This window comes from Tenebrio molitor, chromosome 7, assembly GCF_963966145.1.
Source record: "Tenebrio molitor chromosome 7, icTenMoli1.1, whole genome shotgun sequence".
Taxonomy (NCBI): Eukaryota; Metazoa; Arthropoda; class Insecta; order Coleoptera; family Tenebrionidae; genus Tenebrio; species Tenebrio molitor.
In genome coordinates, this window is record NC_091052.1 from 5,856,373 (window position 1) to 5,881,716 (window position 25,344).

General features: G+C 36.9%; 1 protein-coding gene across 5 annotated transcripts in view; it reads left to right on the forward strand.

The window, feature by feature from the left end:
* Dh31 (diuretic hormone class 2) overlaps positions 1-25,344 on the forward strand; it is a 36,414-nt gene that overhangs the window by 1,281 nt on the left and 9,789 nt on the right. The window lies entirely within an intron of this gene.

Here is a 25,344-nt window from a genome sequence, read left to right on the forward strand (position 1 = left end):
CTTTCATAAATTTTAAATCATAAAATGTATCTGAAAACCTGGCAGAGTACCAATGCAAATTATAAGTAGGTAACTATGCAAAAAATTGTCAAGTCAACAATATTTACAAACGGTTAAGACAAAATCTTTAAATAAAGAGGCAAGAGCAAATCGAGTTAATTTGATTAAAACTCAATTAGGGTAAAACGCAGAAAGTGGGTCCGAAAAGTTGTAAAAGTGTAATTTAATTTAAAATTTGTTTAATTGAAATAAATTAAAGTAATCATTGTCTTCCACTTTATTAGACTTTCCTTCGCTTAAACAACAGAGAAAATATATTCCGGGAAATTATAATTAACCTTTTATTTTCTAAAGCAGTAGAACATTTCCACTTTAATATTTCCTCAAGCAACGGGCTGATATAATTGTCAAAAATAAGAAACAAAATTGGAATTCGATTCAAAGCAAATGAACGTTTCCTAGACTCTTGGTCTTTTTGCGGTTCGTACTTGATAATGAGCGCCGCGTTTTTAAATAAAAATGTTTGATCTTGACATTTGACGATTATAATTAGCGTTTTCTTCATCGCATCGGCGCAATTAAAATTCTTCGAAACCAGATATCGTCAGAGCAACAGGCATTTTTACGTCCCCTAATAATCGGCTATCGGTTTTGGAAGTTTTAATATAAATCCGACGATCACCGCACTAAAAATTAATTACATTTACCATCTAAATGGAATTTATGAAAGCCACTAACACATTTACGGCCCTCGATTCTGACCGTCAAAATTATTTATTTATTATACATTTAATTAAATTCATAAACCCGAAGCATATAAGATACTCATCTAATTTATTTATGTTATAATTAAATGCTCGTGAAGATTTTGAATTTGATGTTGTAGATTCAGGTGCGTCTGCTTGTAATTTCAGATTTGCACGTCTAACGTAATTAAATAACATTAGGGGCGAAAGAAGCACACTGGAAAAAATGCAAATCACTTTTTAAAAATGTTATCTGGCGAGGATCTACTCGGAATTTAAACAATTATTTAATGGAATTTGTTTGGGGAATCTTTTTACGTTTTACGAAATATGTACTCAGATATAATACAAGAAGGACTTTAATAACGCCAACATTTTATTTTTTAAACGAGAATCGCGACAAAAATGCGAATGCGGGAACGCTGAAATCTATTTTGTTTCTTGATTTTTTACGATCAAACGGTACAAAAATTGTTTGCGTCACAGTTCAATCAAGAATCTATTCAAATACGATCAACACTATTACACCCTCTTCTTGTGCAACGCTGCAAACATCAACACTCGTGTTTGCACTTAAAAGAGCAACGATTAAAATTCCATCCTCGCACAAACTTTTGTTATCCTTCATTTGACAGAAAGCTTTCCTTTTTGACACTATATTTCATGCACATAACGTGTCGTATCAATTTACATTTATTACCTTTACCTTGTCCGATGTTACGTTCATGTAAAATTTTTAATAATTAATTGGCTCGTCACTGTTATGCTGATTTTTTTTCAAAGTCCGACGATAAAAAAGTACGGCAGAATATGCTCTTTTATCGTGAATTTTTTTTACAAATATGTTCCAAATAATTATGCTGAAAAGTACAATCTCCAACTCGCCCCTAAAGGATTTTATTGTCCGTTGCAAATTTTACAAGGCTTTGTAATTCTTTTGACTGTGTAATTATACTTTGAAAACAATTTTTTAAATTTTAACAAACATGTTGCTTTCCAAAAAAAAAACCGGTCTTGCAACAAAATATTACAATTCCTTCCGTCATGCAGAAATATTGTTGTGTATCTTCAACTGTAATATAAAGTTATGTTATGTTGTAAAAAGACGATATGTGTGTCTCATGCAGCTAGGTTTGTAAAATAGGACCACAATTAAGTTTTCTGTTATAAATCCGAAACTTCACGAAATTCCTTAATCAACTTTCACCGTAACGCTAATGCATGAAGTTTTTTAATAATTCTCGTGGGTGAAATTCTTATTAATATCCTCATCATCACTAAGGCAAACAGAATTCTCTTTGTACACAATGGCACTGATAACGAATGTAGATTATTAAAATCGGGCTCATAATTCCTGAAAAAAAAAAAACGTTAATAGAGTTCCTGCCACCCACGCGTCACAATAACGACAATTTGCCCCAGTCGGATTGAAAACATCCACCAACACCCGATAGATGTATTTTTATTAAATTATTGAAATACCTGATGTGGCGCGGCTCCACTGGCTCAAGCCATGCATAACAACCGCAGTATCTCTTACGAAAACTTCAAAGAGTCCTGAAAACTCTCAGGATAACAATAAAAAAATAGCGGAAATTTTAATGGCAAAGGTTGCAGTAAAGGATGGCATCGTTAAGGCAAATGACGTCATAAGATACGGCTAGTTAGATCAATTCAATTGGGAGAGCAGAGCCGTGTGGCGTTTGCAAAGCAATTTCGGACGCAACCCCGTATGCGAACTAATCAAAATTTAATCTACCACTCGTGACCCTCGATTATGGTGGTGAGTTTTATTCTAAATTAAAAGTGCAAATTGTGGACGGTGCAATAAGCCGGGTAGGTTGGCTGTACCACATGTTGATTTCCCGTTTCAGATTTGACCCCAGCGGAATTGTTCGAATAGTTTCAACATGTCACGTACACTTTAAACTGATTTTAATTAAAAATGTACAAAATCTTGAAATTGCACCTAAAAAATCTCCAAGATTTTCTGGTAATTGGTACAGGAAAATTGGTTAAAACTTGGAGGAAAATGTATTTTGGGAAATTTTTTCGAAAGTTTTTTGATCGTAGAGTACCTATCACAAAATAAGTACAAGTATAGCTGAGTAATTAATAAAGTAAAGTTGATACAAACAAATTTAGATGCAGCGGAAAAAACCGAAACTAATTTATTAAGTTCTTTTTTATTTTGGGTGATTGGCGTCTCTATCTATTTATTCACTTATTATGAAAAAACTTTTAATAAAATGAATGGCTTCATCATACTTGTTCCATATAATCATATATTCATCAACTCCAACAATTTCAATGGTTGATGTTTTTACCAAAGCTATGCAATTTTTACGAAATTGAGTGGCGTACGTTGTGTTTTGGCGAGAAATATATCAAAATATCAAATAGATAATTATTTATTTTGTTTTAAAAATGGTGTTTTTTGTCTTTTTAATTTAGTTAATAAAATTTAGTATATATATTTTTATATACACAATTTATTAACGGCCGGTTTCATAATGTATTTTAAAAGCGGTTTTAAATTTAAAACTACCTTTAACTAAAAATTGTGTTTCATATTAATTAAAGGTGTCTTTCACTCCTTAACTTTAACTTTAACTTTAAAAGCTCGTTGGCGGCCTTTTATCTCGTTAAAGGTGGATTTAAATGGGGAACATAACCTCAATTACATGACAAGTGACATTTCGCTAGTACATTGCAACAAATTGCTGCTTTTTTTGTGAATTAGTAGGTACCCAATAATTCAATTGATTATAAATCAACATTTCGGAAACTTATAGGTATTTAGAAAATAAAGATATTCCATGAATTCATTAGTTTTTTTGCTCAATTGTTTTCTTGCTAATTCAATCTGTAAGTCTAATAATAACAGTTTTTTTCTTTCATGTTCTTCTCTTTCCTCTTTTCTCTTCAAGTGTAGGATGTTATTTTATACAAGTTTTGTTTTAGATTTATAAAATTATTCCTTCACTTGAAAAGTTGGATTTGGCTTTTTTGGTCGCAATCTTTTATTAATCGGATGTTTTAATTTGGCGCTGCTCCACTAGCAAAATGTAAAATGCAGAATGTAAACAAAAATTTAAATACTCGAAATACATTTCAAAGTCCCAGGAAAACAGTTGCGAGTTACCAAAACTTTCAAACGTTTACTGTAAAATTCCCTAGAATTCCCTAGGAAAATGACTACGTAAACACGGTGGATGATTCGTTTTCGAACTAATGCAAATTTTAACTAATGTTTCGATAGTCCGCGTTTATGAAATGCAGTCTCCTTTATTTTAGCTTTAAAGTCGGATTTACCTTAAAGGCGCATTTTATTAAAGGAGACTTTAGGGTCGGATTATGAAACCGGCCGTAATAGTAGTTTATTTAACGAGTTCGTGTGTAATTTGGGCTTTTTTTGGCACTCGTGGGCCTTTAAAACTCTCGTTTCACTCGAGTTTTAAACTGGCCCACTCATGCCAAAAAAAGCCCAAATTACATAAGAACGAGTTGAATACAACGTTTTTTTGTTCGACGAGCCCCCCAAAGGCTCCAAATCGCTGAAAATCTTTAAAATTTGCTTGACGTTTCGTTTTGACAAGTTGTCAAATTTATCAAAATCCGTTCACACAGGAGAAAATTCTCAAATTCTGACAGTGTCGAACAAAAAAATTTATTATTTATTATATTATTTAAATTTTTATGTAAAACGCAACAGTATCTGATGCGAAATAAATACAGGAAGAATATTACTTTTCCTTCGAGTATCAAATTCGAATATCACAAGGTCTAGAACTCCAGAGAGTTATTTCAAATCATTAATAAATAAATTATTGAAGTAAAAAGCAAAAACGTATTAATTTAACAATGAAATTTAGTATTTTATACCATTAGAATCAGAGGAAAAAATTCATTGTTTGATAAGATTCAAATTTTACGTATTAAATCTGAAAAAAAAGAAAACTGCAACAAAAAAATTAAACAAACGGACTAATCAAAAACTGGTTAGGCAAACATTGCAACATATTTTCTGCTCTAAACGTACCCAATTGGTAAAATATTGGTACATTTTTGTTAATTTGAGATCTCTCAAAAATAACTAATTATACCGAGCGATCATTTAAAAAATAAATCGAGTTTGCTTTGGAGCCTATGCTATAGCATGGGTTGCCATGGGTAACAAGCCGACTCGATTTATTTTTTAATTGATCGCACCGTATAAGTACTGAATAGCTTGTGATTTTTATATTCCTTACCTTGGCTTAAAAAAAAGTTCTTATATTTTCATTCATACAACTTTAAATGAATATTTAAATTTGTTTTGATATATATTTCTACTCATTTTGGTCCTGTTCGCCGGCAAATGTTTTACTTTTATATTATTAATACAGCTAAAAGCAAGTTCGTGCGTTTCAATATCACTCAGTATTTTAAATCAAAATCAATTATGGTAATTTTAATTCTAAAACAGACTAAAATTTAAAAAAAGGAATTAACCAAATTATCCGAGTTCATCACTTCATACTGGAGGGTTAGAGGGTTAATCAAAAAAGGAAGCTCCTAACTAATTCGTACCGGATTAAAATTGATTAAGCAGTAAATCCCCCAAAACACCTGCTTTACAACCTAGCATATTTTACTGCTGACCACGTTCAGTCTAAAAAAATATATAAACACATCAAGCAACATTAATTATTTCTTCTCGCCGTATTTTATAAACAAATGTATTTATTTGTGTAGAATTTATTTTTTCCAGGCAATTGTTTCAGACTATAAGTTTTAGTGTAGGACATGCAAATTTTATGCCTGATCCTACCAATATAATTTTTACAGAGTACTCACTTTATATTTCTCCGAGATATACTATAACGGGGCAACTCTTATGTTTATGTCGTAAATGCTTCAAACATCGTAAATTTCACATTTAAACTTTTTAAATTCGTTTCAAATAAATATGGACATAAAAGGAGCACTTTTAGTTTGTGTTCGGTATGTTTATTAAGCGCAACAAGAATAAAGACCGAAACGAAAATTTCATTAAACACGACGGAGATGAGACCTCATTATAAAGCACAATAAAAGCAATAACTGAACAGTAATACTGTGAACTTAAGGTTAGTTAGGTACTATTGCGGGCAAAAAAAGTGGGACATCAAATTTCTCTCAGTTTTGAAAAATTCGATGTAGTTTAAGCTTTATTGTCATTTTTTTTTACACTATTCCAGCTGACAGTTTAAAAATTTATTTTATACTCCTATTTTCCCTTTCCAAATGCCCTCTTCTTTTGATAAAGGTAGATTTTGATTGGAACTTTGCTTTAAATAAATATTCACTACGTGCTTACTTACAATCATTCCCTACAACCTACAATACTTAATGACAACGTCAATCAATTCAAAGTAGGGTTAGAATCAGGTAAGGGTTATTTCACATTAAAAGTCAAGACAATGACGTTGATGTCCCACTTTTTTTGCCCGCAATAGTACAAAGTAAGTTAAAAATATAGATATTTTCCTTTTAACTAACCTGATCAAGATGTAAAAATTTAAAAACGCTTAAAAATTTCTTACTGTGGTACGAGTATTCAATCTCTTAAAATCGAATATTTTATAATTATACTAGGGACAACCTAAAACCTAAAACAATAATTGTGGACTTGACAGCAAAATTCTAACCTTAACTTTTTTACGTGGCAGATGTGATGAAAAATTATACAGATTGAACCTGGCTTTGATTCTCATTGGTTAATTTATGTGGGTGGAGCAGATAAAAAGTTATGACGGCAATATATGTACTATACATATAATCTATTCATTTTGATTGTGACCACTCTGTTTCGGTTCAATTGCCTCCTACGAAGTTTGACGGATGTTTCCGCACTCAGGAGTTTGAACCTATGACACGCCAATTGCGTGTCCGGTAGGGTTTTCTTTTTACGCGTAGGGGTTTCGCACAATGTGGACCGTGATTTCAAAATGAGGATAGATGCTTCAGATTAATGCAAAGATGTATTGGTGTTTCTGGTTCTACATTTGCTTATCAACTAACTTAAAACTAACGAAAATGTATAAAAGTGAATTCGCACCCCCTCTCCGTCATGGGTAGTACGCTGGTGGTCTTTTGCAAGATGTGCATGAGCCAGATGGCGGGACTTTCCCACTATTGTGAAAGAGACCACCAACGTACCGGCACCGGGGATGATTGTCGACAGGAATATTGGAAGCGGCGTCATAAACTAAATTGGACCGGCCGCTCCAACATCCCGCCCCTCATTGAAGGCTTCCTTCAATATTAAATTTAAACGGTATATACAAATCAATTATGTATGACACATCGGTGTGCACATGTACAATTGAAACTTATGACTAAAGAACAAACGACAAAACAAAAAACAAAAAAAAAAAACGAAATGAATACAAACAAACAAAAATGGGTAAATAGGCACTATCACTAAAAGTTCAAAAAAGTTCGAACACTCTCACTGGTTAACTGCACATAGAGGCCATGGGTAAAACACACACTTTGTTTATTGAGCGGGTCACTTCACCTTTTGAAGTTTTTAAAGTCACCACACGCACACAACCATCCTTTCCTGGGTGTAGGCGAACGACACGTGCCAAGCGCCATTGAAGGGGTGGTGAATTGTCTTCCTTGATGACCGCTAACTCGCCCACTTCGATGTTTGGAAGACGCTGGTTCCACTTACGGCGGGGTTGTAATTGCGTCAGGTAGTCCACGGACCACCTTTTCCAAAAATGCTGCCGAAGTTGTTCCACATATTGCCATCGAGACAGCCGGTTGATGGGCAAAGGCGTTACGTCATGCTCCACGGGGGCAGTGAGCAGATCACCTATTAAGAAGTGGCTTGGGGAAAGGGCGATTAGGTCATTGGGGTCGTTGGAGATGGGTGTCAAAGGACGTGAATTCAGGCAGGCTTCGATCTGTGTTAATACCGTGTGCATCTCCTCATATGTTAGTGATGTCAGACCAATCACTCTTTTAAGGTGTGACTTTACGGACCGGATACCTGCCTCCCATATCCCACCGTGATGGGGACTATGGGGAGGAATGAAATGCCACCGGACCGTACGATCGGCTAGCCGGTCAATTACATCGCGTTCGAATTTTTGAGACTTTAACATTTCGCCAAGTTCGGATAATTCATTACGAGCACCCACAAAATTCGTTCCGCTGTCCGAATGAGCGCCGGAATTTCTTAAACGACCTCCGACACGTATGAGTCCGCTATCGTCGAGGAAAGGGTTGAGTGATATCAGACGACTTTTCTTGCTGACTTGACGACCGCCCTCGAGTTTTTTGATTTCGGTACTAAACGCTTGATACTGTACGTTTTTTAAAATGATAAGCATTGATCTTTGTAATTCAGACACTTTCAAGGGACCGGTGTGCTTCGTGATGGGCTTTCGACAATTTTCCGCGAATCGTAAACAATACGACAACACGCGTTGTAGTTTGCGCAACGATGAAAATCGAGTCAAAAAATCTGGTGGTAACATTTTCTCGGAAGTTATCGCGACAGCAACCACACGTCGTTGTTCCGGCAACTCCTGATCGTTGGCGAAGTTTGGATTCGTCTGACAGTACTTCGGCCAATGCTGTGCCTCGTTTGACAACCAGGATGGCCCGTGCCACCATAATGGAGAATCAATCAATTCGCGGGGTGAACAGCCTCGTGAGATTATGTCCGCAGGATTGTCTTTGGTGTTGACGTAACTCCAGACGCAATTTTTTGTTAACACCTGAATCTCGGAAACACGGTTTGCGACGAACGTTTTCCAAGTCGCTGGCTCGGCCGCTAACCACGACAAAACGATTTGAGAATCCGTCCAACAGCATGTCTTCGCGATGGGCAAATTCAAAGATTGTCTTAGGCTAGCAATTAACTTTGATAGCAACAACGCCCCGCAGAGCTCCAAGCGAGGGAGAGTTATTGTCTTGAGGGGTGCCACTCGAGATTTAGCGCAAAGTAACCGGGTTTGATGGGGTGTCGCGGTGTTTAAGGATCTGATATAGATGCATGCTCCGTAAGCGCGTTCGGATGCATCGCAAAAACCGTGGAGTTCGAATCCAATGGGATTCTGATTCGAAGTTACCTGCCGAGGAATCTCCAACTGATTCAATTCAGGTAAGCTGGCAATGAATGAATCCCAGGTAGTCAGGATCCTTATTGGGACGGACTCATCCCACCCAACATTTAACGACCATAGCGATTGGATCATTAATTTTGCAATTAGGATGACCGGACCCACAAGACCGAGAGGGTCAAAAATCTGCGCGGTGATTGATAAGATTCGTCGCTTGGTTACCCGATTTCCTGACTGGATCTGACATATGGAATATTTTAACGCGTCATGTGTGCAATTCCATAATAGACCTAATGTTTTGGAGTCGCCATGTTTATCGAAATTCACCATGACTTCATTTTCACTTAACGTGGGCAATAGCTCGGGGCAATTTGATGCCCATTTGTTTAACGGGAAACAGCCTTTGTCAAGGATTGCCACTATATTGTCGCGTAACGCGCGCGCTTCGCGGACCGTTTTTGCTCCAGTTAGCAGGTCGTCCACATACGTGTCCTGCATGATTGACCGCTGAGCTTCGGGATTATTTGAGCCTTCTTCCAGCGCTACCTGTTGTATGCATCGCGTAGCCGGGTAGGACGATGACGCCATGCCGTAGGTAACCGTGTTAAGCTCGTAAACTTGAACCGGATGGGACGGGTCGCGACGCCATAAAATTCGTTGGTACTTTCTGTCCTCTTTGTCCAATTGTATTTGCCGATACATTTTTGTTATATCCGCGGATATCACGATGTTATGCAACCTAAAACGCGTAATGATGGCAAAGAGATCCTGTTGTACCACCGGACCTACCATTAATTTGTCGTTTAGACTGACACCGTTAGAGGTTTTGGCCGATGCGTCAAAGACTACGCGCAATTTGGTGGAAACACTGGACTCTTTTACTACCGAGTGATGAGGTAAAAAATACCCGTCGTTGGAGAACATTTCGCGATCTTCAATTGTTACCGGTGACATGTGATGCAAAGATTGATATTCGTCCAAGAACAATTGATAGGAAACGCGCAAATCCGGAGATCTTTTTAATCGTCTTTCAAGACCGTGTAACCTTTTCAAAGCGATGTCATAAGACGACCCTAACTGTTTTGAATTGTCTTTGAATGGTAGTCTGACTGTGAATCGGCCGTCATTGTCGCGTTTAACGGTGGAGATGAAATGTGTCTCACACGCTCGTTCAGCGGAAGTTAGCGATTTGTGAACCGGAGTTTCCTCAATTTCCCAAAATTTCGCAATTCGAGCGTCGAGAGGATTCACTGCGCTGGTTACGACGTGTAAATTCGTCACGGAATTTTGCGGAAGTTTGGCAGGTAGACGCATTGCGCCCCCGGCTATCCATCCCAGGTGGGTCTTTTGGAAAACCGGGTGCACTTTGGTGGCCTTGATTTGACCGACACAGAGGAGGTCCCAAAAGATTTCAGCACCGATTAGAATATCTATGGGACCGGAACGATGAAATTGCGGATCCGCTAGCTTGATGTTATTTGGGATTTGGAGGAGACTTGCATTTATCGATTCCGCCGGCACTGAATGAGTTATGATCGGTACTACAAGACAATTCAAGTTAGCACCGAACGCATTGTGAAATGATTTGACTTGCAGACTGGCGATTTTATTGACAATGCTGCCGTTAGCATTACCAATTCCGGTGACGCGGATGTTGGTTTCTTTCGAATTGACCCTTAAACGTTTGCAAGTTTCGACCGTTACGAAGTTGGATTGAGACCCAACATCAATCAATGCGCGACACGATTGATATTGGCCGGTGTTGTCTCGTACGAGAATGACTACTGTTGATAAAAGTACCTGCGATTCGTAACTATGACAGTGATGGTTAGCTACGATCGGGGTGTCTTCAGCCGCGTTCGTTGTCACAGGTGCTGCGGGTTCCGTCAAATGGAGCAATGAGTTGTGCATTTTATTACAAATTTTACAAACTCCTGACTTGCATTGGGACGCGGAATGTGAGGTGCTCCTCAAGCAATTGAAACATAATTTTAATCTTTTGACTTCGGCGATCCGAGCCGAAACGGACAAATTTAAAAATTGTTTGCATTGATACATAAAATGGTTTTGATTGCACAACTTGCACGAGGGTTGTTGCGTAGCCAAGTTGGAGGAAGATCTCGTGAACGGCGCTTTTGATTTCTGTTGCGGATTTGACTTGGATTGAACGTCACGGTTCTTTTCGGGGTTTTTGTGAAATTGGATCGCTTCCCACACGCGACAGCGATCCTTGAGGTACGCGTACATGTCCTTTAGCGTTGGCATCGTTTTTTTGTTGGTTGTTTCCCATTCCCGCATGGTAAATGCATCTAATTTTAATTCGATTAAATGGATTATTAGAAGATCCCATGTTTCCGTCGGCGCATCTAACGTGTTTAACACTTTCAAGTGCAAATCTACCTTGTCGATAAGTTGCCTCAGAGACGCGGGAGAATCTTTTGTGACGTTAGGTAAATCGAATAACGCGCGAATGTGATTTTTTATGATCAAACGTTGATCGTCATACCTTTCTTTCAGCAAAGCAATCGCGATTGGATAATTTTCGGTGGTGATGCCTAAAGATTTGATCACGCTACTGGCTTCTCCTGTGACGCACGAATTTAAATACTGAAATTTCTGTATCGGCGACAAAGATGCGTTGCTGTGAATTAGCGAATCAAATCTCTGATAAAATGAGAGCCACTGCTCCCAGCTTCCATCGAAAGAAGGTAAACTCATAGTCGGAAGCGCTACCGGTACGAAATTCGGATTGGTAACCGATTGATTTGAATGACGAGTGTTCGCGTTTGGCGTTTCCGATTTCGCCGCGTTGAGAATTGTGTTGACGCGAGCCACCGCTGCGCTAAAATTGTTTTCGAACTCTTCGCGGTAGTTGATTTGCTCATCTAACGCATCTCCTTCATCGACCTCAAATTCGATTTGTTTTTGGACGTTATCAAATTCGCTCTCTAAGTTTTTGAATTTCTCAAATCTCACTTGTAGTTGATCAAAATTCGGATTTTCTTGGTTGAGCTCGTCGACCATCGAAACAAACTTTGTGAGGCGGGCCTTCAATGCCCCTCTGGATTTGATTAATGCAGCTAATGATAGCTCAGGCATTTTGAAAGTTATGTCCGAACGTTATGTAATGTAACCAACCGCCTTAATGACTAAATTCGTTCTGACTAAACGATGGTTTTTACTTCAAACCGCAATTTGAGGTATGCACACAATTTGGAAGGTTGGTGAGTGATAAGAAATGTGGATGAGAAGGAAGCCACTGACCTGCACTTTCCTTTGCTCTACGGGGGGTGTCGTCGCTGCCTCGGGAACCTCTGGGCCTGCAGATGGATTCGTCGCAATCTCGATTACGATCCTGGTTCGCTGCGAGGGCGCTCGATTGTTGCACTGGACTTTGATTGCACTGAAGCACTACTTTTTGATACACATCCGGCTCGAAGGACCAAAAAATGTTTCGGTTCAATTGCCTCCTACGAAGTTTGACGGATGTTTCCGCACCCAGGAGTTTGAACCTATGACACGCCAATTGCGTGTCCGATAGGGTTTTCTTTTTACGCGTAGGGGTTTCGCACAATGTGGACCGTGATTTCAAAATGAGGATAGATGCTTCAGATTAATGCAAAGATGTATTGGTGTTTCTGGTTCTACATTTGCTTATCAACTAACTTAAAACTAACGAAAATGTATAAAAGTGAATTCGCACCCCCTCTCCGTCATGGGTAGTACGCTGGTGGTCTTTTGCAAGATGTGCATGAGCCAGATGGCGGGACTTTCCCACTATTGTGAAAGAGACCACCAACGTACCGGCACCGGGGATGATTGTCGACAGGAATATTGGAAGCGGCGTCATAAACTAAATTGGACCGGCCGCTCCAACACACTCCCTAGTAACTTTTCAGTTGCTAGGTTATTGATAGGGAATTTTAGATAACACTAAATCCAGTCGCAGTTGGCAACTCTCGGAGGCACCATTTTGACAGAAACGTCACGCTCACAGAAGACAGAACGGAGAACGACTTGCGCAAACGTTTTTCGACGTACACTGTGCGCATATCTATAAAATTGCGTTTTGGTGCAAAATTTTACAATTCAAAAAGAAAATGCCACGTCGTCTTCTCAAAGTTGGGACTAAACGGTTAATATTGACTTGTTTCGAGACATTTATTGAAGCCTACGGGAAAACAACTCACAAAGACGAACATCACCGATAAAGTTAACTCTATTTGTGCTTTTTTGTTGTACATTTTGGCTAGTGAGTGTTGTAGTTTGATACCTTCTGCCTTTTCATCCCCTGTAAATCATTTTTTTGAACTTTCTGTCTGATTAGTTTTTATCTGAAAATACCGGGTGATCAAGAAAGACTGTTTAAGTTGGCAGTACAATTGAGAAAATTTTTTAATTCGGTTATTTATAACACTGCAACTGGATATGTTTTGTTGGTTTATTTGACAAATATCTGATATAGGTATAGCATTAACAACGACAAGCCACCAACAACCGGAAGTTACTCCTGTTATACGATTTAAAATGCGATCCAGTGTTACCAACTTAAACAGTCCTTCTTGATCACCCCGTACTTGTATTAATCAAAACAAAATCAATGCTAATTGAAAGTTCTGTCTTATTGCCAAATGACCATTTCCTTCGTTCTTCATTAATATCGAGAATTGCATGAGGTGATTTCGAAGTTTTTACGTTAAATAATCTGTACCTGGATATAACCCCACTTTTCAACAGACGTGATCACAGAATCAGACAGACGTTTTTAGTTTCTCCTACTTCAAATATTGATTTCCATTATTAATATTGATAAATACATTAAAATCATTGCTTTACTACCATGGTCAAGTTTTGACAATTCTGACATTTTCACATCATGTTCACACCACACAAATATTTAGTGTAAAACGTATGCAGCACACAGCTAAACAGCGCCTACTATGTTTTTCGTTGTGGTCACAATCAAAGTGAATAGATATTAGTTTTAATTATCTTCTAAACGCTGCTCAAAAATTAAAAAAAAAATTGTGGTACATTTTTCATGACATTTCCTATTACTTATCACAGTGACAGATAAGTCATTTGCACCACAATGGTTTTTTGATTTTTGAACAGCGTTTACAAATCAAAAGATCATCCTATAGTTATGCTCGTTTGCAATAGACTAAGACAAATGCAAGAGATACGAGTATGTATTATAAACGGAAGTGCTGCATTATGGTGATTGACCTAGTAATTTCCGTGGATGTCTGTTTTACTATAAGATGTGTACCTATTAATAGCTAGAACATAACACCTTGACTCCTCCTCATTAGTCGACATCAAGATAAGGATGTCCCCATTAATGAGTTGAAGGAACCTCTTCATCTCCTTATTATCTCATACAGCGAAGAAATAGTGAATGATAGAAAAAGAAAAAGGTGCCACGAAAATTCTAATGTTATTTATTAGGCTGTATTCGTACGTATTAAATTTGGAAACATTTTAATGAATAATGTTTGGAGTGGCACGTGGATGTTGAGATGGTGCATCAATGTATTAGGTGTTACAATTGTCACATGACAAGAGGTGACAGTTTAATAGGTAACGTGTAATAAGAGCCATCGCTGCAGATTGTTTTATTACTTCGGCTCAAATCCATCGGGCACTTGATCCTGACGAACAACCCCCTTTAGCCGCTCCGTCTCCTTTCCAATATAAAACTCGAGGGAAATTTCGCTTGATCCCTTAATTTGAATCGAATAATCTGGCATGTTTATCTCTTCTAGTTCGGTAACCCAAGGTAATAGACAAAACAAGCCCCTAACCCAATCGGGGATGTCACAAACCGAATTAGATTCGAAATGGTCAACGGTTAAAACTCTGTTAAGAACAACGGTCCACCGGGACACTTTTCAGCCAACCATTCTTGTGGACCAATAGGATTGTAAAAGTAAACCAGAAATGAGATAAACTTCTAAAACGGGCAGCCGGCTCTCTTTTATGTCATCTCGTATTACTTGAGCTGCCTTATCATATTAGTAAAGTTTTTCATAAGGAACAATAGCACAACGAAATGAGGATGAAGCCTCCTTGACTTATTTTTTCTTGTTCCTCTCCGGGCTGTACAAAAGCCATCCGCTTTATGCCCCCGTTGAATTGGCGAACGTAAAATTGACACTAAAATTCTTACTTATTTCCCTGAAATTTCGAGAGAAATCGCAAAACCCTCACAGCCGTTTAAATATGAAGTGATTTCTTTTGTGGAGATATGTGCCATCTTTCCTCCGGGATTTACAGGATGTTTAAAATTTTGTTTCGAAATGACGCACATTTCTAAATTCACTTCTAGATGGGATCGGGAAATGAGTTCGTCACGCACAAGTACACACAAGAAGTTTTAATTTAAAAAAATAACAACAAAATGCTCCACATCCCTGCCAACCACACACGCACTTGTCACATTAAATTCCAGTTTCAATCTTACCACGATGCAATAACCACCACATTTTAATTGAATCGATTTATTTGTCACCTGATTGGTCAAAGCCAGACTTACACGTGTGTGTGACGCCTTGTAGGTTTTTTTTGTCAAACAACTCGCATGCGGAATTCTGTTTTATCCAACTAAATCCAACGTTTTACTAAAAAGTTGTTCTTCCAAGCGTCAAATCTCTCACACATACTTGCACGCGCAAACCGTTCGTGTACTAGTCCAAACCATTTACAAACTAAACAAGCTTTAAGGCACCACTGACAGGTTAAATTGAATCAAACGAACCGCAGATGTAGCCAGTAAATAAAACCGAAACTTAATTTCGGTCATGTGATGCAACTATATAGGGTAGATTGAGTCTTGCATACAATCGATAGGGAACAGAAACTTGGAAAGCCCTCAGATTTCGACTTTGTCAAGTATTTACTCGAACCTTGGAGCGTTTGTACTGTAATGCCGAAGGCGACTCCATAAACAAGTGGGCGTAATAGACAAGAATGACAAAATTAAGACTCGCTGAAAGATTCTTCCGACTGAGATACTGAAAACTTACAACCTGATTTGAAAATACAAGCTGCGTGCAGAATCACAACTTTGTGTTTGGATCCAACAACACATAAGAAAAGCATAAAGCACAGAAACTATTTCGTTCAAATACATATACCAGTTTCATATGATTTTTTATTAACACTTTTTTTATTTCGATGACAACATAACAGGGAAACATTCCCTCTTGGGCGCTGGCTTCGCAAAAGCGGTAGAGCCTCGCATAAAATCTAGATAACATGCAACTACCTTCCGGCAATTGAAGCAATTTTTATACAACAGGAGAAAACAAATTAAAAAGAAATAAAAGCATTTTGTCTTTAATTTAAACAAAAATATTTTTTTTAGTAGATTGTATCATAAAGTGATATTTTTAGGTTTGAATATCTGGACGAAAACGTCATCTTTTCGTCAAAGCATTATTTTTCGTCCTAGGCCGAAAAATATTTTTCGTCCGCTATGTTGTTAAGCAATGAATAACGTTCAACAACCGAGAAGAGTTAAGTTATCAATAACACCCTGGCAACACTCAGGGTTGTTTTAAGGAAATTTTTATCAGCCCGCATTTTTTCAAAATTATTATGGATCAAACGTCACTTTGACAAGGGAATGAATATTTTTACAAGTATTTTTATTGCAATCAACTAAAAAATAATGTACGAAAACAATATTTCGGACTCATTGCTGTTGCTGGACTTAGCTTTGCCTCGTCCACCAATTTCCAACAAACCATCCGAAATATTTTCTTTTTCTTCTTAGCATATAATACTTTGCAGGCTAACTACATTTTACCTAAGCCTTCCATCCTTACTATCAGTCATCTATCAGATTACTTCAAACATAACCAATTTTTTTCTCGTTTTTATTTTTTCTCGTGCTGCACCTTCTTTCTAGGGAATGTTTCCTTACAAGATTCATAAATTTTACCCGCAAATAAAATAGATTTTTCTTTGGACCTTTAATATTTGTTTTAGTTTTGATTTGTAATCGACGTGTTTCGCTGTGTTGAAATCACACAAAGTCTGATTTCAGCTGATAACTTAAATTGATCTAGTCGTGGTGATTAACTGAGTTGTAAACTTTCCAGTTAAGTCTTTCCTTCCATGCAGTTAAAACCCACCTCGCCCTCGGTGATTTGCCATTTGCCGAATCTCACTTTGTCATTTCGTTATTAATTAGAGCGTTTCCAGACTTAATTTTAATGAAAAGTCGGCGACACGCACAAATCAAAGTCGGACAAGTTTACCCCATTTCGGTCGGCAGATGCCCCCATCCACCCCGCAACGTCCGAGATGAGAAATTACGCAGACACAACAACATCGAAACCTCTTTAAGTTAGGTAACACTCCCGGGTCCTCGACATGATGGAATAACTTCCTCCGATATGCGGCTACTTTATTTTTATTCCATTTCCTCAACCAACTCGACGAGAAGATAAACTTTATCAACTATCCTTCCTCGCCTGTAAAAATAATCAAAGACGGATTAACGCCAACTAATGCCCTAACTGAAACCAAACAGAACACTCAATTAATTTATTAGACCGCAACTCCCATTAAAAATGATCGAATTAGAGGAGCGCGAGGGATGAAATCAGAGCGAGATGCTTCGGTCGTGCGAGAAATTAACCCCCCGTCATAGTGGCACGCGATCGAGCCCCTCCGATAAATATGTATCGGAAAATTGTTGTTTCCCGCCGAAATGCCCCAGGAAAAGTTCAATTTTCCTTTATGTTCGCAATTTTTCTAATCGAATGTTGCACCGAGAGGTGAAACGACGTCGACGAAATTCAATATTCCTTCAAGTTAAGAGGTGCGTTATCATCCACCCTCGGCAATGGATTTCTTGTAAATTGTGTCATTTATGGCTGTCAGTCGCGGAAAAGTTCGCTGCTGGGCTTATTTTTTAATCTATACCATTTGAATTTTGATAATGGGCGCGGTGCAGGTGAGACTATTTCATTGTGCAAACACGACTTTAGAAAATCATTTAGCGAAGATTGATAGGGAGAAGGCCTGACAGTAAATCCAACGGGCATCCATCATTCATAATTTTAAGAAAATATGCACCGTTATTATTACATTACGGCCACTTTCCTTTGGGAAGTTTCGAGTTTGATAGGAACAGAATAGGATTTGTCGTCGTCTAGTAAATTATCAACCCCCTTCCACCCCACTCTGTCAAATTTAAGTCTGGCCGCGATAAGCGCGACGGAAAAATTTGCGGATCTGGATCCGCGGCAGACACCTTATCTAATCATCCCACGAGTGCTCATTATTAATAACTTTATTGCCATGTTTTCATTGTTGCCAATTATTTTATCGTGAATACGTAATCCCGCCTCGTATTTATTTGCACAAAAAATGTTTACACGGATATATTAAAAACAATTTATCTCCCGGGTACGAACAAAATCCTTGCGGGACTCCAAACTTTCCTGATTTATTATAACGATGTACTTTTATGGGACGCATTTTAAACTCGAAATAATTATCTTTGTAAAAGTAAAGCACTGCCCGAGTTAAATATGTTTTCTAAGGTGCTCCTTTCAAAGTCCAACAAGTTGTTAAAGTTTGCGTCCAGACATAAAAGGAATAATGGAAACTTATAATTAAATAAGGTTTCTTTCAATGGTGAATTTGCTTCTATGCAACTCTCGACTTGAAAATTAAGATTTTATAATTGATTAAACGTGCATGAAAAATGATCTCCCACTTCCAGGATCAAGGCACGCCCTAAGGATCTAGCCAAGCCTGTGCTCTTTATTCTAGTATATAACATGTTTCAATTTTTATTCATTTTATAATTGAACGTTTTACATTAGATTTTCTTTAAGGCAAACCCAAAAGATGTAACAGTTCCAAGTGATTTTTTTATTAACAATTCATTGTAAACTTTTAATTAAAGAACCCTAGTAAAAACTAAGTCACCGTATTTTCTTCAGCACGGAGCAAATATTATTTGAAATTTTCATTCAATATTCAGAAGGCTTCGGTGCTTCTTTTTTCCATATTTTCTAGTAAAATATTCCCTTCGTAAATTTAACTAAAACAAAATAAACCTCAAATTAAATTTTATGTATTCGATCATTACCTTAAAAAATAAAAAACAACAATTTTGAGCTGAAAAATATGTGTTGTACTGAATATTACAGCGGGAACAGTTCGGATATTTTTTTTATCGGAAATGCAAGTACAAAGATAAACTGCCAATTGTAGAGTACAAAAGTTGATCCTTTAGGATTTAAATCTATTTTTGCTGGAATCGGCAGACCCTGCACTTCCTTAGGGAATGTGCATTTCGACAGCATCAAAATTTACGAAACGTTGACTCCTACATTATTCAAATTTCCAGATCGTACCTTTTAAGATTCACTTAAGATTTTCAGGAATTCACACACAGAGAGCGAATTTCCTTTTAAAACAAACATTAAGCACAAAGTTTTAAACAGATTCAAGTCGGCACATATGCGTCGTGAAATATTGATTGCACCATAAAATATTTATTACCCACCTTTCAAATCCATTTGATTCGCATTTGCACATGTTCACCCGCAAGAAAATTAACATGGATTCTGGCGTCAATTAACGCCAAAAACACAAACCGGCCATTGAAATAAAAAATGAAGAACTTCATTAAAGCGGCAAATTGAAATTTGCCCGTCAAAATTAATTGCAATTTTTATTAAAAGGGGGCAATAAAACATTCGTCGAGTGAAAGAAGTCATATCCCTAATGTCGTAATTAAATGGTATTTGATTCAGCGAGTTCTAATGAACTTCACCATCGTTCCTTCAAAGTAATAAACTTGTCACGTGTGTTAATCCAAGGTTGCCTATTAAAGCCGCCAACCTCCATTAGACAGATTTAAATAATTAAATTGAGTAAAGTTTTCTTCTAATACTGTATGCATGGAATTAAAATTGTCAACAACAACACCCGACTTAAAGCAAATTATTATAATTAGTTGCTGGTTTTGCACAAGTCTCACGTTACTTTTTCCCAAAACTACTCAACTAGTCCCAGAGAACATCTAATAAATGTGGAATTTTATCAACTTGTAACTTCGCTTCCAAGTTTTTATTAGGGGAATGCTGCTAATTCTGTTTCACCTGACGTGTGGAGGATTTCTGCCACCACCTTGAAAATTAGCAACTTGTTTAACTGAGTTTACAGCAAATACGTCTTGTACATAATAAGTACAAATTATATCCCTGTCCCAAATGATTTCAGCAAATAAGATTCCAACCGCACCGTTTGCATAAAGGTTCAGCTTCACGTCGGCAATGTCTTAATAATCCCTATTACCATTAAAGTCAATACAACTCCGAACTCGCTGCGGTTACTTAAGTAATACGGTAGAACCGCACTCGTCCTTTTTATTCACCGGCTTAACCCGCTTTTGGATCCAATTAAAACTCGTTACATATTTAATCAACATATTATGCTCTTAATCCCCACGTGATGAGAGATTTTTTGCTCCATCCCCAAAACAATAAATGTCTCTCTCCATAGAACCAGTTATTACACAATCAAGACCACGAATCATTCGAAATTCTTTATTGGCACATCCGGCAATTTGGACCCATTGTACATGTTCACCACGATTTATTATCGAGTTTCAAACGCAAAATTTCATTTCGAATCACACAAAGGAGTTTAAATTGTTAGTAGGTACAGTAAAGAAGACTTCGGTATCGACTTTAAAGGATTCAATTATTTTTTGTCCTCGTCCAACCGTAGACTACTTTTGGGGATTACCGCAGTTTAATTCTGACGCAAAACTGATAAATGTGGACACAAGCAAGAATTATGGACGTAATCCCGCCGCCCGCCACCTGAACTATTTGCAAGCAGACGAATTACACTCAAATATTAAACAAAAAAATTAATCAACGCCCGTTTTGTTTGATTGCGTCTGCCATAACAAACAGATGCAATTTCTGTTGTAAATGAGTTTGGACGGCTAAGCCGCAATTGTGGGGATCGTTTCAAGTGGCTCTCGCTTCGACAGTGTTACTTTCCACAGACACAAACATTACTGAATAATAAATAGAGACAATTCCCGCGAGAAACCCGACATATGACCCGCAACCGTTACTGTTGACAAGATCCCGAAACGAGATAAAAAAACGTGGTACAGGGTACATTCTCTGGGCGAATTCCCAGATCTCGGTCCCCCTTTAAAAATTAAAAAATTAGCATTCCAAAAACAAAATCCAGAACGGATTCCGTTGTTTCACTAAGGGAAATGCTAATTTCTGAAATTAGATTCGAATTTCGTTGCAGGATGTGACTCGGATAATGCTAATATATTATTTATACTGTCTTGTTGTTCTTTCCAAGTTTTATCTCTAGTTTATCCAAAACGGTTCCGTTCGGGTGCATTTGAAATGATAATGGGTCTACAAAAATACACTAAATTAGTTGTTTTCTTTTCATATTAAGCGAAATCCTTTGGTAAATAATCGAACCGAAAGCGTTATAAACCAATTAACGGAACTGGTTGGAATTGGTGGATGCGCCGGGAGAGAACTGAAATTTGTATTAATACTCGAATAAACTGTTTAGAAACTCTGTTTTATGATTATTGTTGTGCCATAGTGAACAACCGAATAATGTCGGAACAATTCGATAATAATAATTAATATTCACGTCGGTGCTGCAAATTACGACAGCGCTGACATCACATGTGTATTTTTGGTTGCATATTCCCCACTAATTAAAACATTTAAAATTTCAATTAAATAATAGATAATACAATTATTGCAAATAACAGATAGATTCAACGGTAACACATAACTGCCACTTGAATTTCTCCATTGTAGCCCCCATTTCCACTCATTAATTACCGTTTCATGAGTAACAGGCTCCGGATTTCGTTTTAATAATTCACGCTATTTGAAATTTTGACTTGACGCTTCCCCGGTGTTGATATAATACCCAATTTTATTTAAAATTCATTGTCTGGAGACAAATTTCCCTTTAATGATTTATAAAATCTTTGAAATCTCTCCGAAATTAACATTTTAATAGCGCTACGTTGTTATTATTTATAAAGTGATGCTACTGTGCAAAACGCGAACCGCCCCTTCCAGACTTAATAAGGATGAAGCTGAATTTAATTACGTCTCCTTGAAACGATCTATTCTTTTCGAACACCGAATATCAAAATTTAATTAAAATAAACCTAACTTTAAATTCGACGTTGTTGTATGTGGGCTAATTTCTTTTTGGCAACGTGTTGTCGATGAAAACAAACATTTTTCATAATGATCACAGACAAACAAGCGTTCCGAGATGCTTTTCTCAGAAAAATATAAATAATTTAAGCAGAGTAACGGATGGATTCAAACTTTGCTTTGTGTGAAATCAACTTTTTGTAGTAGTCTAACATGTTATCAACGTTTGGAGCAACGTTGATGCAAGAAATTAATTAAAGTAGTGTAATTGCCTGCCGTTTGAACAATTTCCCGTTAACTTTTGCTTGACATTGTATCGAGTCAACTGAATGAAAATTACAAATTTTCATTTTCCTTCTAGCATATTATTGTTGAGTAAATGGGAAAAGAAGAAAATAAAATCAAACGGTAAATTAGGTTTGCAGAGATTTTTCCTCTCTTTCTACTGAGTGAATTAATAAGAGGATAAATAAAGAGGCATAAAAGCGAATAACAAAAACTTACTGTTTCACATTGTAATTTTTGTTCGACGTTTGTATCATAAAAGCATCGTCGAAAGCGAGCAAACAGTTTCGATTCCAATTAAACGTAATAATAAATTATAAACAGTTTGTATTTTGTATAATTTAGTATTTAAATTGGCAGGCGAATGAGTTGATCAAACTAATACGTTTATTCACACATGACTAGCAATGCAAAGTTTATACTGAAAGTACTAAATATAAATTTAAATATATCCACAATGTTTCTTAATTATTATAGAACAGTCGTATTTTGTGAAAATAAATAGCACAAATGTGCCAAATATCTACTCGCTCCATATAGATGGGCATGAACGCCACCAGATAGGACACACGAACTATTAATATCAGACTTGGCATTAATAATATCGGACGGTCATTATGAAATGTGAATGCTGATAAAACAGCACAAAAGCCAAAAATTCACGATATGTGAACACATGTACAAGATATTTGCCGGTTTTATACTGAAAAGGCTTGAAAGAAAATCAGTTAAATAAGAAATTGTTTGTAGAAAATTCCGTAGCTGAAAAACGCAAAAGCTAAAAATTTAGACTAAAGAAATAATTATTTGTGTAATAAGTTGGAAAATATGATTTTAAATTTCAAAAAATTATGATGAGTGATGACACTCTTTTTACGAGGTATTGCAATCGTCATCTTTTTCTTTTCAGCCTTACTTTATTTTTATTTGTTATTAAAAATGGATTACAAGCAAAGATTTTCGATGTTCTTACGTTAGTAACTCAATGACAGACTATTATTATTACCTTACTTACAAAACTTAGCTCAACACCGACTCTTATTACCTATTTATGTATACTTTTCTTACTTAATCTAAATTTAATGTGAATGGATGTGACAATGAGTGTTGACTAGTATTGACAGCTGACATGCTGACAACCAGTTTTACTACTGCCAACCTAACACAAAAAAATCATCACTGTTGAATACACAGTTGCACAAATTAGAAATAGAGGTATTTTCATATTTGGTGGCGGAAACAAAAGACTGAGAAATGTCACAAAATTGTATTATCAGTGTCAAATTTCTCATAAACGCCGTAAAAAGGAATGTCTAGGTAAATTTCAATTTTCGCTAAATAGACTGAAAAAATAAATTCTAAGGAAAATTTTTGTCAGTGGTTCAAAAGGAAAAGTTATTCTCATATAATCAAACGTATTAAAAATTATTTCTCTAGTTCGACGATGAATAACTTTCTTATTGCCAATTTGCTGCATTTCTGTCGAAATCACGAACGTCTTTGAGAAATTTGACACTGACAATACAAATTTGTGACATTTCTCAGTCTTTTGTTTCCGCCACCAAATATGAAAATATCTCTAACAAAACTTCAATACCGAAACAAATTTTCCATTACAATTTTCGATTATAAATAAATAAATAAAGAAGTACAAATCTGGTCCTGGCGACGGACGTTGCCTGGTCCGAGTTGTTGAAAAGGCGATGACGACCGTGTCCACATGTCGATTTCATTTCATTTTTTAAACTTTAATTACAAGTTATTCAGGTTGTCGTATTCCTGGAATACACGTAATTGGGGCAAAAACATATTTGAACATCAATCAAGTTTAATCTTGAATGGTTCGTTTGTGAATAAATTGATAACAACCGCCACTAAATTAATGTCTAATCAACGTGCATTTCCTGTCCGGTAATTGGCGGACATCAAAGTGATTTCTTCTCGGGAAATCCCAATACGTATTATTTTAAGCTTGCAACCCTTTCGTAAATGTTTTGATTTAGCTGGCACAATACCGAGCGCTGTTATTCCGAAGCAGGGCAAGTTCACGTCAATTACAAATTCTGTCAAAACATTACGCCCAAATTAGGTACAATAAATTAGGAGATTCTTCCGAAAAAAAGTCCTTGATAATTCGGCCAACAAAGTTTCTTCGCCACGCGCGAATAAAACGCAATTTCCAGGTTGGTTTTGTTAATGCTCGCCTGGACGAGCTCGTTACCATTGATTTTCCTTCATTATAAATCCGTGCGTAACGAGCCGAAATCAATTTCATTTTGTGAATTTATCGCGCTCATTTAATGGCACTCCTGTTTAGGAAGTGCATACAAACTAGCAAAAGATGCCGCCTACGCGCGTATCGGACTTTCTTGAGACTTGGAGAACTCGAACGTGTGTAATAAACTTTCGCGCCGTTCGTATTTATTCGCTCCCCGAGGATATACGTGATGCATTCGTCCTGCGAAAAGTTGCTTCATTTAATTATAATATTCTTATTCCCGCACACTCAAGCGAACGGGAAGGAGAGGAATCGTAAATATCCACTGACAAAACGCTTCAAATCGTCTCGGTTAATGAATCGAGGCTGCGTAATCGCACAGAGATTTATTAAACGCAAAGAGGGAAACCGAAGCAGGGGATGGAACTCGATCCGATTTTTAATGTTTTGCGAAAATTAGCAGCCGCAGGTGGTCAATTTCTCATGAAATGACTATTTTTCATTCGTCTCAAATCAAAACTTGCCCTTTTCGTGCTGAGATTATTAATTATTTGCAAAGTTAAAATGAATATTTGCAATATATTTCAACACTCGAAGATGTGGATTTCTTTAAAGCGGGTCCAAACTACATATTTCGAAACCAACATTGGTGAATGCACTCACAAAATTTTCAATGAATTTTTGTCACATTTACTGGGTGCTGAGTGAAAACAATGTAAAACAAGTTTAATGCTAATTAAAAACTTTAAGCGAAGCCATTATTTGTATTTTATCTCGTCTTTTTCATTAAT